The following is a 16,844-nucleotide window of genomic DNA, read 5'->3' as shown; positions in this document are numbered from 1 at the left end:
CTTATAGACCTTCCATGCCTGCTCATGCCTGCTCAAATGTATTGATGTGGATGTCAGGGTCATTTGACTTTTCACCCTTAAACATCAGGAAGTGATTATTTGTTCAAGTTTTTAGTCATAAACTAGTCAAATATTCTATCTTCTAATTCTTTACCCCACCAAAACTATTTATTCCATGAGTCTCATAGACCAAGATGATCATGTATGATTAATAAAATTAAGAATAACTCATCATTAAGCACGCCCTATATCGACTCGGATTCTCTCGTATACACTTATCGATTTATTTATTTCATATCCAAAGAATTTGAAGAAAAATAATAAAAAGAGAGTTTGTGTACTTCCGTGATATATTTGAAGATGTCTTGATTGATTGGGAATCCATGTCTACTCTCAAGAAGTTGTGGAAGAGCTGTTTGTAGATTTAGCAAGCCTCTTAGATCTGCTATCAGGGGTGCAACGTGCTACAGGTATAACTTCATGCACAGTTATCAGAAACTTGTCGTGTGGGTACTTAAAATTACTAGAACATGTGTATTCTACAACCAAGTGTGGGCAAAATTGCCAAAATTAGTTGTATGTGAAAGTCAACTCCCCCCCTCCATAATTGATAAACAAGAAATTAGAATTGGAACACATAAATAAATTACAACATAGAGCATGATAGATAATAATCTTCAATAGTAGACATGAGTGAGAGAGAGAAAGAAATAGACAGAGTACACCGTCAACACTATCACCGAGTACAATCATCCCCCCCCCCTTGCATGAGTATTTAAATGTATTAATTTTGTTTCAGGCCAAAGTGACCTGTTTACAAGAAGTGTCCTTTTACAAATATTAAAGAAGGTAATTAAATCTTAGATAAAATAAAACATCTTAATTTTATCTATTTTTAGGCCTGCAAAACTAATGTATGTCAAAAGTACTCCTCTGATGCATTGAATTCTAAAGAAAGTCACAACATAAATATTAGATCGTATAAATGTCTAATTTTGCATACTTTTTTGTTATTTACAGTCTTGTCCAAATATCTTCACTCATTTCAACTTTGCTAAAAATATAATATCGTGATAAATATAATCATGCCAAAATGTGTACCAATATGTACGCCAAAAATGTGTAACCATCATCATGTCGTCCGTACTAGCCCTGCCACACTGATCCATTGTAACATACGTCTGAGAAATAAATATCGACGATAAAATTATCTATTAAAATAACATTTTTAATAATTCAAATAATTTCCATAATCCATAATATTCGATCAATGTATCTACATTCTAAATGCCCTTTTTCTATGCATAACATTCAATCAATGTATCCATAACCTTCTGTCAATGTATTTGCATACTAAATATCCTTTTTGTATCCATAACATTCGGTCAATGTATCTGCATACTAAATGCCCTTTTTGTTTGATTTTGGACATTTTTTAGAGTAATTCTTCATTACTACATGTGTCTCTACATCTTTCAATTAATCTTTGAGCTTTTTTTATAAGTGGCTAAGTCTCTTGGGAAGGTATTGATGACACCACCTTTCTACCTTACCCTTTAATGAACACAAAAGGTAATCCAAATAACTCTCTTCAATCCCGTTAAGTTGTGTCCACTTTTAGAATGCTTGCATTTGTACTTTTGTATCCCATTTAAGTATTGGACTCACCATTTTGATTGTCCCTTAACTGGATTTTGTTTTCTTGTTCTCATCTATGCAAAGTAGAAGAATCGAGGGTGACTATCCCCTGGCTCATGTCTTCTTGAATCTTTTTCTCATGAACTGGATAAGTGTGTGACGAAGGTCCAAACCTTGGGGTTAAGCCTCAAAGGGAAATCTAGTCAATGGTTTCAATCACTAAGATTGTTGGCCAATGATGAGATTTAGAAGCTCATAAATTATAGATTTACTTATAAAAATGAAGCATATAGAATGATTTTTATAATTACGCACCATATTTTTTAACATCTACTCAATCTAAGGTTTCCTTAAAAAGAATATTTTGGAACCTTAGTTTTTAATCTTACACTAAATCATTGTAGTTTTAGGTTTAGTTTTATTTACATTGCAATTGAGCGAAGATTACATAGCATATTTCACCTATCCTCTTCCACCAGACAAAGGAAGAGTGGCTCCAAGATACATGGTACCCTAGTTGCATACAGGCTTTCATCATTGCTTGAGTAGTGCATCCTTTTGGGGGCCGCTTCTCCAAGATTTGCTTTCCTATCCACACCTTCACCACTGGTCCAGTCCCCAGGGGGTTTTCTATAAAGGCTACAAAAGTAAAGGAGGGGTGTTTGACTTTTCGGTACCATCTTCTAGTCTTTGGCCCAAATTTTGGGGAGCTTTGCCTTCACTTCATACCTTGGATACCCCTGTGCGAGGAACGTGTCCCGCTCGATTGAGCATGCACGCAAGAATTAAAAGGTCATGTCGCTCACTCACCTCAAGAGTAGAGTTGTCTCCCTTAGCTATATTGTTAATTGTATTTCTAAGTTTAAGTGGGCATGCAAGGTTTATTGGTTTTCCTTGTCTATTGTTCCCACTGCAAAAGCAGCTTTAGCTTTTCTAGGGACGACAACGATAGCAAACATGATTTTATAACTTATATAAAGAATAATATAGCATGTGAATAATAATGACCAGTCTAATGATGTTTGAGAGGCTTTCCCTCTTTTTGGGGGAGGTGGTAAGTGACACCAACTTTGGTTGAAACGTGGCGCATGCGTATATAAGGAGACCACAAATTCTGTTAGACCGGGAATGTACGCACGATGTGCATGTTACTGGGCGCGAGAGAGACAAGGGCAAAGGTTGTGTTTGAAGCGGAACTAGAATATTAGTCGGATATCAGTCATGAGACTTCGTGACAAAGTTCGCCAGTTCATGAGACTTCGGTCTGCCGACGAGATATTTCTCTCTCATACTCATCCAGCCGGGGAGAGCTCTTTCTCCGCTAATCGCTTGCCCTCAGTAGCCGTCGTCCAGTAAGTCCTCAGTACGAGCACGTTAATCTCTCTGTATGATTTATATACCATAGTATTGTATGGTTATATATCTGTATAATTATATTCTAACGCACATATATTGAATTTAGTCCGAAGTCGATATAGTATAGTTCGCATAATTTATACACTTTCTCCACACAAATTATATCGAGAGAACATTTTGTTGGTGGCCATAATGTTATATTATATTTATATTTATATAATATTGACAGCAGCACTAGTTGTGTGATGGAATCGGAGGCGTCCTCTCAGGAAAACGGAGGCACTAGTAGTACTGACTAGTCGTAGGCAAGACTAGTAATTGGGAGGCCTGCTGCTAGCGCATTATAAAAGCAAGCAGCGCTGCGCCCCTCTAATACAGCACAGCCAGCCATATCATAATTAAGCCACCCCCTTGGGCTGAGCTACACACAGCGAGCGGAGTACTGTCCCAAATTATAGTAGCCTCCTGCCTGCTCTGCTCGTCTCGTCTCCTGCGCTAGCTAGCTCGCCGCCGCCATGCCGATCTCCACCACCAATGGCGCCGCATGCAAAGCCAAATTAGCCAAAGCCCAAGCCGATGGCCCTGCCAGCGTGCTCGCCATGGGCAGCGCCACCCCTCCGCACCTCTTCAAGCAGCACGAGTACCCGGACTTCTACTTCAACGTCACCAACAGCAACCACATGACCGACCTCAAGCAAAAGTTCCAGCGCATTTGTAAGCCCCCTCATATATACTAATATATAATTGCAATAATACTGTATAATAATATGCAGGTGAGACGCAACTCCAAGCTAACGTTGCTCTCTCTGTACGTACTACGTACTACTGCAGGTGACAGATCAGGAATCCAGAAGAGGCACATGTACCTGAACGAGGAGATTCTGCGGGCCAACCCGAGCATGTGCGACTTCCGGGGCCACTCCTTGGATGCGAGGCAAGAGCACATGGTGGAGGAGATACCCAGGCTTGGTGGGGAAGCTGCCCTCAAGGCGTTGGAGGAGTGGGGCCGCCCCAAGTCCTGCATCACCCACCTTGTCTTCTGCTCAACGGGCGGCATGGACTTGCCCGGGGCGGACTGGGCTCTCACCAAGCGTCTGGGTTTGCGCCACAATATCAAGAGGCTGATGCTGTACTCGCAGGGCTGCTTTGGTGGAGGCACGGCCCTCCGCATGGCCACGGAGCTGGCCGAGAACAACAAGGGCGCACGCGTGCTAGTGGTCTGCAGTGAGATCACCGTGGTGACCTTTCGTGGGCCTAATGAGACCCATATCGACAGCCTTGTGGGTCAGGCTTTGTTCAGCGACGGTGCTTCCGCCCTCATCGTCGGCTCCGACCCCATCGCTCACGTGGAGAAGCCCTGGTTTCAAGTTCACTGGACCGGCTCCTACATCTTGCCCGACAGTGATGGTGCCATCCAAGGCCACTGGAAGCAAATCGGCCTCACATTCCACCTCCACAAAACCGTTCCACAGCTTGTCTCTCAGAACCTGCCTGCCGTCTTGCAAGATGCCCTGGATAATGTCCATGATGATGATGGCCATGCCCCTAGTCCCAATGACATCTTCTGGATCACGCACCCAGGTGGCCCCGCCATTCTCAACCAAATGGAGCAGGCACTCAAGCTCAAACCCGAGAAACTCGCAGCCACTAGACAAGTGCTCGCTGAATACGGCAACATGTCCAGCGCTTGTGTTTTCTTCATCATGGAGCAGATGCGGCGCAACTCTTTGGAAAAGAAGCTCGCCACTTCTGGCGAGGGATTCGATTGGGGGGTGCTCGTCAGCTTTGGCCCGGGTGTGACTTGCGAGGCTCTTCTCCTTAAGAGCCTCCCCCTTGCTTAAACTACTCGGCTGGAAATGAAAATATGAGAGGATTTTACCCTAGGAAGATTTAGGCCCAGGCACCTTCATTCCACCTTCCTTCATTCCACCTTCATTCATTCTAGTTTTCCTTGAATAAAGATACACCTAGAAAGGCTATGGCATGTGGGCACTCGTAGAGTTGGTTGGGTCTATTGCAAGATGATGATTAGTAGCGTGTGTGGTTCATCTTCTTGGCATTTCTACGTTCTTTCCGGCCCATGATAACATGTCTTCTTCTTGCCATTTCTACTAAGTCTCTATATGTGTGCCCTCTTATCATATAAGAGACATATTGAATTTCATAATTATAAAATTTCTTGTTTTTAGTATTTATCTCATGGAGATGCTATGAATTTTGTAAAGAAGGATTAATATTATCATGATACAGAGAGAGAGAGAGAGAGAGAGAGAGAGAGAGAGAGAGAGAGAGAGAGCATGCCGTGTCAAGAGCATCAATATAGAATCCATTTTCCTTCGCTAAAGTCATATTATCTAGGTTGACAGGTCCTAAAATCTTGAGCACACGGCAGTGGGCACTCTCTTGCTTTGAACGCTATTCCTTGCCATGCTACATCTTATAGTATTTGTAATTACATGCCCAATCAATTTACACTCCTCTTTCTCTTATTTCTCTTCTTTCTTCTTTTTCTTTACATTCAGAGAGGAAGAAGAATAGAAGATTTTATGTTTCTTCTACCTCGACTTCTCATCAAGAATAAGATAATAAGACATAAAAAGAACAAGAAAAGAGAAACTTACCAATGGATAAAGAGATATTGCAAGTCCCTACTGGATAATAAACACACTTAGAACCTTATTTTTGAGAAAATAACAATAAAGCCTAACAAAAAAGATAGAAGCTTAAGCCCAAAATATAATTTACTTGACGAGATTGTTTCTTATTGTGTAAATAACTTAAAGTATATAATTGAGAGATGAATGGTGTTGCATAGAGGAATAATTGATACATTTTACAAATTGCTAAAGCCATGTTGGAACAAAAATGTATGCTCATTATTCGGCAAAAGCTTGCAATTATGGTGTGTTTGAAGTATGGATGTGACGTTGAAGATATAGAATGATGGAGATCAAGGTGTATAGGTACCAAGAAGAGGGTCACTCATTCAGAGGTTAGCTTATGATACCTTTCTATCTCCACATTACGCTTTTATGGTAGCTATATCATAATGGAATGAACTTGATTTTCTCAGAAGTGCTAAAGAATGGAAAAATATTATAAATGAGGAGATTAGTGTGAATTTATTTTATCAAGTACATGCAAGTAGAATGAACTCGAGTAGATTTGGCAAGTCATATGAGTTTTAAAGCCTATATAAACAACTCATTCCTTTGTATACACATACAAGGATTTTTATCAAATACAGAAATGGTCTTCTTTTTGTGGGCATGTCTTTTGATGCTTGCTCAAACACGTGTGCATTCTCGGCTCATTAATCAAGTCATTAGCCTCTTCATAATTATCTCTTAATCTCCTCATTAATTATATCCATCACACTATTGTTGCATCAATTTTATGTCTGAGGGTTTAGAGTAAAGTCTTGTGGGTTTTTGGTGGATTTTGTCTTTGAATTCTTTGGAGAGAGCGTGAGAAGCGAGTATCCTTGTAGGCAGATATAGTAGCTTCCCTTAGAAAAAATTTTCAATAGGCTTTCAAGGAGAGTGGAGCTTCAACAAGTAGTTGAGATTTAGTACTTAAAGAGGCATAATCTTGAGAGAGCGAGGTAAGATTTCAATGACAAGTTGCATTCCATTCTTTCTTCTCTATGAATGAGTAGAGTTTTACATAGGTATAAAGGGGGCTCAAACATAGGTTTACTTGACTAAAGTGTATATTCTACATTTGAATTTCTTGATTCAAAATCTGTGGGAAAATTTGTCTCTTTATATTCTAATCCTCCATGACATATATGTTTGGGAGGTCGACGTGACTTATGAAACTCCTTCTACATCTACATGAGTTTTAACAAATTTGTCAAATTTTCAAGACGTACTCACTACCTTCATCACTTCTCAAGACTTTGAACTTATAATTACATTAGTTTTCTATAAATTTTTTAAATTCAACAAACTTCTTAGAAGCTTCACTTTTATGTTTAACGGATTAGATCCATAACGTCCTTGCGCAATCATGAATTGAGGTGATATAATAATGAGATCCACCAATGCTTGGCATTTTTTTTGTTGGATCCCGTATCTTTTTAAGCCTTAACTAATGAGAAAAAGTGTAGCCTTAATACTTCATTTAATTTCCAACAAACATGGACTGATAATGTTGGACAAGTCCTTATCTTTGAAGTTAGCTAGTCCTTCTACCTTCATACATTTGTATGACCCAATATCTTATGCCATTGCTCAAACTTTGGTAGACTATTGTTCTTTACATAAGAGCACACTTTGTGCTATAAAATAACATCCAAAACAAACATTATACCATCTTTGTTAGCTTTGCCCAAAACCTTACAATTATTGTTGAGCTCTTACAGCGTGCATTCATATGAATTGAGAATAACCTCTAAATTTCATTCCTCAATCTCACCAACTGACACAAAAATGCTATTGGACAAGGGAAAGGCTTTTATACCGAAATGATATAAAACTAGTGTGGTGGATATAATCAATGAGGGGATTAAAAAATAATTATGAAGAGACTAATGACTTGATTATTGAACGTGAAATGTGAACACTTCAATAAGAATCAAGCAAAGAACAACCTTTTTTTGCTTGTTAAAATTACTTGTATATATTTACAAAACAAAGGAGTAGCATTCATGTTATTCAAACATTATTAGTTTTAACTTGATAGAGATGCTATGAATTTTGTGAAAAAGGATATATCATAATATGAGAGAGAGAGAGAGAGAGAGGGAGGGAGAGAGAGAGAGAGAGAGAGAGAGAGAGAGAGAGAGAGAGAGAGAGAGAGCCATGCCACTAGCATCAATATAAAATCCAATTGCTTTTGACAAAGTCATGTTATCTAGGTTGAGAGATCCTAAAACCTTGTGCACATAATGGTGGGCACTCTGTTGATTTGAATGATATTCCTTCTTCCCAGTCTATGTCTTATATTATTTATAATAACATGCCTACTTAATTTACTCTCCACTTTCTCTACTTTCTTCGTTTTTATTTTCATATGGAGAGGAAAAAGAATAAAAAGATTTCATGTTTCTTCTACTTCGACTTCTCATCAAACATAAGGTAATATGACAAGGAGGGAAGAACATAAGAAGAATAAGAAAAGAGAAACTTATGTTCTTGAATATCTTCGCAAATGCATCCCTCAACTCAGCATAGTTAGAAAAATGGTCATCATCAAATTGCATGAGCCAATGCATCAGAATATCTTCAAAGGTGGTAGCAAATTGATCTCTTTTAAGCTCCTTTAGGATTCTCTTATTGGCTTATAGACCTTCCATGCCTGCTCATGCCTGCTCAAATGTATTGATGTGGATGTCAGGGTCATTTGACTTTTCACCCTTAAACATCAGGAAGTGATTATTTGTTCAAGTTTTTAGTCATAAACTAGTCAAATATTCTATCTTCTAATTCTTTACCCCACCAAAACTATTTATTCCATGAGTCTCATAGACCAAGATGATCATGTATGATTAATAAAATTAAGAATAACTCATCATTAAGCACGCCCTATATCGACTCGGATTCTCTCATATACACTTATCGATTTATTTATTTCATATCAAAAGAATTTGAAGAAAAATAATAAAAAGAGAGTTTGTGTACTTCCGTGATATATTTGAAGATGTCTTGATTGATTGGGAATCCATGTCTACTCTCAAGAAGTTGTGGAAGAGCTGTTTGTAGATTTAGCAAGCCTCTTAGATCTGCTATCAGGGGTGCAACGTGCTACAGGTATAACTTCATGCACAGTTATCAGAAACTTGTCGTGTGGGTACTTAAAATTACTAGAACATGTGTATTCTACAACCAAGTGTGGGCAAAATTGCCAAAATTAGTTGTATGTGAAAGTCAACTCCCCCCCTCCATAATTGATAAACAAGAAATTAGAATTGGAACACATAAATAAATTACAACATAGAGCATGATAGATAATAATCTTCAATAGTAGACATGAGTGAGAGAGAGAAAGAAATAGACAGAGTACACCGTCAACACTATCACCGAGTACAATCATCCCCCCCCCCTTGCATGAGTATTTAAATGTATTAATTTTGTTTCAGGCCAAAGTGACCTGTTTACAAGAAGTGTCCTTTTACAAATATTAAAGAAGGTAATTAAATCTTAGATAAAATAAAACATCTTAATTTTATCTATTTTTAGGCCTGCAAAACTAATGTATGTCAAAAGTACTCCTCTGATGCATTGAATTCTAAAGAAAGTCACAACATAAATATTAGATCGTATAAATGTCTAATTTTGCATACTTTTTTGTTATTTACAGTCTTGTCCAAATATCTTCACTCATTTCAACTTTGCTAAAAATATAATATCGTAATAAATATAATCATGCCAAAATGTGTACCAATATGTACGCCAAAAATGTGTAACCATCATCATGTCGTCCGTACTAGCCCTGCCACACTGATCCATTGTAACATACGTCTGAGAAATAAATATCAACGATAAAATTATCTATTAAAATAACATTTTTAATAATTCAAATAATTTCCATAATCCATAATATTCGATCAATGTATCTACATTCTAAATGCCCTTTTTCTATGCATAACATTCAATCAATGTATCCATAACCTTCTGTCAATGTATTTGCATACTAAATATCCTTTTTGTATCCATAACATTCGGTCAATGTATCTGCATACTAAATGCCCTTTTTGTTTGATTTTGGACATTTTTTAGAGTAATTCTTCATTACTACATGTGTCTCTACATCTTTCAATTAATCTTTGAGCTTTTTTTATAAGTGGCTAAGTCTCTTGGGAAGGTATTGATGACACCACCTTTCTACCTTACCCTTTAATGAACACAAAAGGTAATCCAAATAACTCTCTTCAATCCCGTTAAGTTGTGTCCACTTTTAGAATGCTTGCATTTGTACTTTTGTATCCCATTTAAGTATTGGACTCACCATTTTGATTGTCCCTTAACTGGATTTTGTTTTCTTGTTCTCATCTATGCAAAGTAGAAGAATCGAGGGTGACTATCCCCTGGCTCATGTCTTCTTGAATCTTTTTCTCATGAACTGGATAAGTGTGTGACGAAGGTCCAAACCTTGGGGTTAAGCCTCAAAGGGAAATCTAGTCAATGGTTTCAATCACTAAGATTGTTGGCCAATGATGAGATTTAGAAGCTCATAAATTATAGATTTACTTATAAAAATGAAGCATATAGAATGATTTTTATAATTACGCACCATATTTTTTAACATCTACTCAATCTAAGGTTTCCTTAAAAAGAATATTTTGGAACCTTAGTTTTTAATCTTACACTAAATCATTGTAGTTTTAGGTTTAGTTTTATTTACATTGCAATTGAGCGAAGATTACATAGCATATTTCACCTATCCTCTTCCACCAGACAAAGGAAGAGTGGCTCCAAGATACATGGTACCCTAGTTGCATACAGGCTTTCATCATTGCTTGAGTAGTGCATCCTTTTGGGGGCCGCTTCTCCAAGATTTGCTTTCCTATCCACACCTTCACCACTGGTCCAGTCCCCAGGGGGTTTTCTATAAAGGCTACAAAAGTAAAGGAGGGGTGTTTGACTTTTCGGTACCATCTTCTAGTCTTTGGCCCAAATTTTGGGGAGCTTTGCCTTCACTTCATACCTTGGATACCCCTGTGCGAGGAACGTGTCCCGCTCGATTGAGCATGCACGCAAGAATTAAAAGGTCATGTCGCTCACTCACCTCAAGAGTAGAGTTGTCTCCCTTAGCTATATTGTTAATTGTATTTCTAAGTTTAAGTGGGCATGCAAGGTTTATTGGTTTTCCTTGTCTATTGTTCCCACTGCAAAAGCAGCTTTAGCTTTTCTAGGGACGACAACGATAGCAAACATGATTTTATAACTTATATAAAGAATAATATAGCATGTGAATAATAATGACCAGTCTAATGATGTTTGAGAGGCTTTCCCTCTTTTTGGGGGAGGTGGTAAGTGACACCAACTTTGGTTGAAACGTGGCGCATGCGTATATAAGGAGACCACAAATTCTATTAGACCGGGAATGTACGCACGATGTGCATGTTACTGGGCGCGAGAGAGACAAGGGCAAAGGTTGTGTTTGAAGCGGAACTAGAATATTAGTCGGATATCAGTCATGAGACTTCGTGACAAAGTTCGATTGTGCACACCAGTTCATGAGACTTCGGTCTGCCGACGAGATATTTCTCTCTCATACTCATCCAGCCGGGGAGAGCTCTTTCTCCGCTAATCGCTTGCCCTCAGTAGCCGTCGTCCAGTAAGTCCTCAGTACGAGCACGTTAATCTCTCTGTATGATTTATATACCATAGTATTGTATGGTTATATATCTGTATAATTATATTCTAACGCACATATATTGAATTTAGTCCGAAGTCGATATAGTATAGTTCGCATAATTTATACACTTTCTCCACACAAATTATATCGAGAGAACATTTTGTTGGTGGCCATAATGTTATATTATATTTATATTTATATAATATTGACAGCAGCACTAGTTGTGTGATGGAATCGGAGGCGTCCTCTCAGGAAAACGGAGGCACTAGTAGTACTGACTAGTCGTAGGCAAGACTAGTAATTGGGAGGCCTGCTGCTAGCGCATTATAAAAGCAAGCAGCGCTGCGCCCCTCTAATACAGCACAGCCAGCCATATCATAATTAAGCCACCCCCTTGGGCTGAGCTACACACAGCGAGCGCAGTACTGTCCCAAATTATAGTAGCCTCCTGCCTGCTCTGCTCGTCTCGTCTCCTGCGCTAGCTAGCTCGCCGCCGCCATGCCGATCTCCACCACCAATGGCGCCGCATGCAAAGCCAAATTAGCCAAAGCCCAAGCCGATGGCCCTGCCAGCGTGCTCGCCATGGGCAGCGCCACCCCTCCGCACCTCTTCAAGCAGCACGAGTACCCGGACTTCTACTTCAACGTCACCAACAGCAACCACATGACCGACCTCAAGCAAAAGTTCCAGCGCATTTGTAAGCCCCCTCATATATACTAATATATAATTGCAATAATACTGTATAATAATATGCAGGTGAGACGCAACTCCAAGCTAACGTTGCTCTCTCTGTACGTACTACGTACTACTGCAGGTGACAGATCAGGAATCCAGAAGAGGCACATGTACCTGAACGAGGAGATTCTGCGGGCCAACCCGAGCATGTGCGACTTCTGGGGCCAGTCCTTGGATGCGAGGCAAGAGCACATGGTGGAGGAGATACCCAGGCTTGGTGGGGAAGCTGCCCTCAAGGCGTTGGAGGAGTGGGGCCGCCCCAAGTCCTGCATCACCCACCTTGTCTTCTGCTCAACGGGTGGCATGGACTTGCCCGGGGCGGACTGGGCTCTCACCAAGCGTCTGGGTTTGCGCCACAATATCAAGAGGCTGATGCTGTACTCGCAGGGCTGCTTTGGTGGAGGCACGGCCCTCCGCATGGCCACGGAGCTGGCCGAGAACAACAAGGGCGCACGCGTGCTAGTGGTCTGCAGTGAGATCACCGTGGTGACCTTTCGTGGGCCTAATGAGACCCATATCGACAGCCTTGTGGGTCAGGCTTTGTTCAGCGACGGTGCCTCCGCCCTCATCGTCGGCTCCGACCCCATCGCTCACGTGGAGAAGCCCTGGTTTCAAGTTCACTGGACCGGCTCCTACATCTTGCCCGACAGTGATGGTGCCATCCAAGGCCACTGGAAGCAAATCGGCCTCACATTCCACCTCCACAAAACCGTTCCACAGCTTGTCTCTCAGAACCTGCCTGCCGTCTTGCAAGATGCCCTGGATAATGTCCATGATGATGATGGCCATGCCCCTAGTCCCAATGACATCTTCTGGATCACGCACCCAGGTGGCCCCGCCATTCTCAACCAAATGGAGCAGGCACTCAAGCTCAAACCCGAGAAACTCGCAGCCACTAGACAAGTGCTCGCTGAATACGGCAACATGTCCAGCGCTTGTGTTTTCTTCATCATGGAGCAGATGCGGCGCAACTCTTTGGAAAAGAAGCTCGCCACTTCTGGCGAGGGATTCGATTGGGGGGTGCTCGTCAGCTTTGGCCCGGGTGTGACTTGCGAGGCTCTTCTCCTTAAGAGCCTCCCCCTTGCTTAAACTACTCGGCTGGAAATGAAAATATGAGAGGATTTTACCCTAGGAAGATTTAGGCCCAGGCACCTTCATTCCACCTTCCTTCATTCCACCTTCATTCATTCTAGTTTTCCTTGAATAAAGATACACCTAGAAAGGCTATGGCATGTGGACACTCGTAGAGTTGGTTGGGTCTATTGCAAGATGATGATTAGTAGCGTGTGTGGTTCATCTTCTTGGCATTTCTACGTTCTTTCCGGCCCATGATAACATGTCTTCTTCTTGCCATTTCTACTAAGTCTCTATATGTGTGCCCTCTTATCATATAAGAGACATATTGAATTTCATAATTATAAAATTTCTTGTTTTTAGTATTTATCTCATGGAGATGCTATGAATTTTGTAAAGAAGGATTAATATTATCATGATACAGAGAGAGAGAGAGAGAGAGAGAGAGAGAGAGAGAGAGAGAGCATGCCGTGTCAAGAGCATCAATATAGAATCCATTTTCCTTCGCTAAAGTCATATTATCTAGGTTGACAGGTCCTAAAATCTTGAGCACACGGCAGTGGGCACTCTCTTGCTTTGAACGCTATTCCTTGCCATGCTACATCTTATAGTATTTGTAATTACATGCCCAATCAATTTACACTCCTCTTTCTCTTATTTCTCTTCTTTCTTCTTTTTCTTTACATTCAGAGAGGAAGAAGAATAGAAGATTTTATGTTTCTTCTACCTCGACTTCTCATCAAGAATAAGATAATAAGACATAAAAAGAACAAGAAAAGAGAAACTTACCAATGGATAAAGAGATATTGCAAGTCCCTACTGGATAATAAACACACTTAGAACCTTATTTTTGAGAAAATAACAATAAAGCCTAACAAAAAAGATAGAAGCTTAAGCCCAAAATATAATTTACTTGACGAGATTGTTTCTTATTGTGTAAATAACTTAAAGTATATAATTGAGAGATGAATGGTGTTGCATAGAGGAATAATTGATACATTTTACAAATTGCTAAAGCCATGTTGGAACAAAAATGTATGCTCATTATTCGGCAAAAGCTTGCAATTATGGTCTGTTTGAAGTATGGATGTGACGTTGAAGATATAGAATGATGGAGATCAAGGTGTATAGGTACCAAGAAGAGGGTCACTCATTCAGAGGTTAGCTTATGATACCTTTCTATCTCCACATTACGCTTTTATGGTAGCTATATCATAATGGAATGAACTTGATTTTCTCAGAAGTGCTAAAGAATGGAAAAATATTATAAATGAGGAGATTAGTGTGAATTTATTTTATCAAGTACATGCAAGTAGAATGAACTCGAGTAGATTTGGCAAGTCATATGAGTTTTAAAGCCTATATAAACAACTCATTCCTTTGTATACACATACAAGGATTTTTATCAAATACAGAAATGATCTTCTTTTTGTGGGCATGTCTTTTGATGCTTGCTCAAACACGTGTGCATTTTGGGCTCATTAATCAAGTCATTAGCCTCTTCATAATTATCTCTTAATCTCCTCATTAATTATATCCATCACACTATTGTTGGATCAATTTTATGTCTGAGGGTTTAGAGTAAAGTCTTGTGGGTTTTTGGTGGATTTTGTCTTTGAATTCTCGTTTGGAGAGAGCGTGAGAAGCGAGTATCCTTGTAGGCAGACATAGTAGCTTCCTTTAGAAACATTTTTCAATAGGCTTTCAAGGAGAGTGGAGCTTCAACAAGTAGTTGAGATTTAGTACTTAAAGAGGCATAATCTTGAGAGAGCGAGGTAAGATTTCAATGACAAGTTGCATTCCATTCTTTCTTCTCTATGAATGAGTAGAGTTTTACATAGGTATAAAGGGGGCTCAAACATAGGTTTACTTGACTAAAGTGTATATTCTACATTTGAATTTCTTGATTCAAAATCTGTGGGAAAATTTGTCTCATTATATTCTAATCCTCCATGACATATATGTTTGGGAGGTCGACGTGACTTATGAAACTCCTTCTACATCTACATGAGTTTTAACAAATTTGTCAAATTTTCAAGACGTACTCACTACCTTCATCACTTCTCAAGACTTTGAACTTATAATTACATTAGTTTTCTATAAATTTTTTAAACTCAACAAACTTCTTAGAAGATTCACTTTTATGTTTAACGGATTAGATCCATAACGTCCTTGCGCAATCATGAATTGAGGTGATATAATAATGAGATCCACCAATGCTTGGCTTTTTTTTTTGTTGGATCCTGTATCTTTTTAAGCCTTAACTAATGAGAAAAAGTGAAGCCTTAATACTTCATTTAATTTCCAACAAGCATGGATTGATAATGTTGGAAAAGTCCTTATCTTTGAAGTTAGCTAGTCCTTCTACCTTCATACATTTGTATGACCCAATATCTTATGCCATTGCTCAAACTTTGGTAGACTATTGTTCTTTACATAAGAGCACACTTTGTGCTATAAAATAACATCCAAAACAAACATTATACCATCTTTGTTAGCTTTGCCCAAAACCTTACAATTATTGTTGTGCTCTTACAGCGTGCATTCATATGAATTGAGAATAACCTCTAAATTTCATTCCTCAATCTCACCAACTGACACAATATTTTAAATTATACTTGGAACACACAATACATCATGCAAATATTTCACAACATTATCTGAAAAATCAACTACTGTCACCTATAACAGTAATAGAATGTGTTGAGTCTTATTTTATGGACACAAATGCAAGAACCTTAATTTATTTCTTATATGAAAACCATACTTCATGAGAATTTATATGGTAAAAACACTTATCATCAAATGGCTGTTCAATTATAACACTAACCATATGTTGCATTAGAAAGTATGTGCTCCTCTCTGTCACCGTTGTTTTAAGTTGATGTTGATGCATGACTACCTTTATTAAAATTTTCTTCTCGCATATCTCTTTATCTACCCTGTTTCACATATTTTTATCTTGAAAAATAATATTTTATGACATGACCTGGCTTATAATAGTAGTGATACATTGGCCTTTGATTTCATAAATTTAAAAAACACCTCTTATATCTTGATATGCATAACATGTACCTCATTCTATTGTTGAAATTTTAAAGCTCCCCTTTTCTATCGCATTCTAAAAATCTACTCTTACTTGTTGAACATTTGAAGCTTACCTTGCCTCTTGAATTCTAAAAAGCCTACTTGTGATCCTCGGCAATTTCCAAGAATTTTAATGTTGGGTTTGATATGAGGTTTGATTAGCGCTTCCATATGAGTCAAAGCCGCTTCCTTTATTTCTTTTTCCTTTAGAATTTTTAAGGGAATGATTGCATCCTAACCATACTAATTAGTATAAGACTTTGATGTACCTCCAAGAATGTGTTCTTCTTGGATCGTCTTTTATAATGAGATCCTTAAAAGTAGGTAACTCTTCTATCACCATGATAAATGAATAAAACAATTTATATTCACAACAAAAGCTATTCAAGCATGCTTGAAACACAATTCTTTAACATAATTTGAGATAGAAATATTTTAGCTTTTAACATTATTCACGACTCTACTTTCAATTGCATTTTATGTGAATTGGACACACTTTTATGCATGTTTGCAAGAATATCGCATAATTCTTCAACTAAATCACAATGTTCAATGTGAGGTGTGATTACTTGCCTTGCATTTCGCTCATCACTGTTTTGTTCTTGAGATTCAAATTCTTGAGCTCCATGTGCTAGTGGTTGGCTAAATTG

General features: G+C 38.8%; 2 pseudogenes; both read left to right on the top strand.

Annotated features, from left to right (window-relative positions):
- The first annotated feature begins 3,509 nt into the window (after positions 1 to 3,509).
- Positions 3,510 to 4,835, top strand: LOC147640213 (chalcone synthase pseudogene; annotated as a pseudogene).
- Positions 4,836 to 11,796: 6,961 nt separating this feature from the next.
- Positions 11,797 to 13,170, top strand: LOC147640212 (chalcone synthase pseudogene; annotated as a pseudogene).
- The last annotated feature ends 3,674 nt before the right edge of the window (positions 13,171 to 16,844 follow it).

This window comes from Cibotium barometz, chromosome 3 (genome assembly GCF_041138505.1).
Source record: "Cibotium barometz isolate CiBa-2024 chromosome 3, ASM4113850v1, whole genome shotgun sequence".
Classification (NCBI taxonomy): domain Eukaryota; kingdom Viridiplantae; phylum Streptophyta; class Polypodiopsida; order Cyatheales; family Cibotiaceae; genus Cibotium; species Cibotium barometz.
Note: the sequence above shows the minus strand (reverse complement) of the source record. Positions and strands in the feature narration are given on the sequence as shown.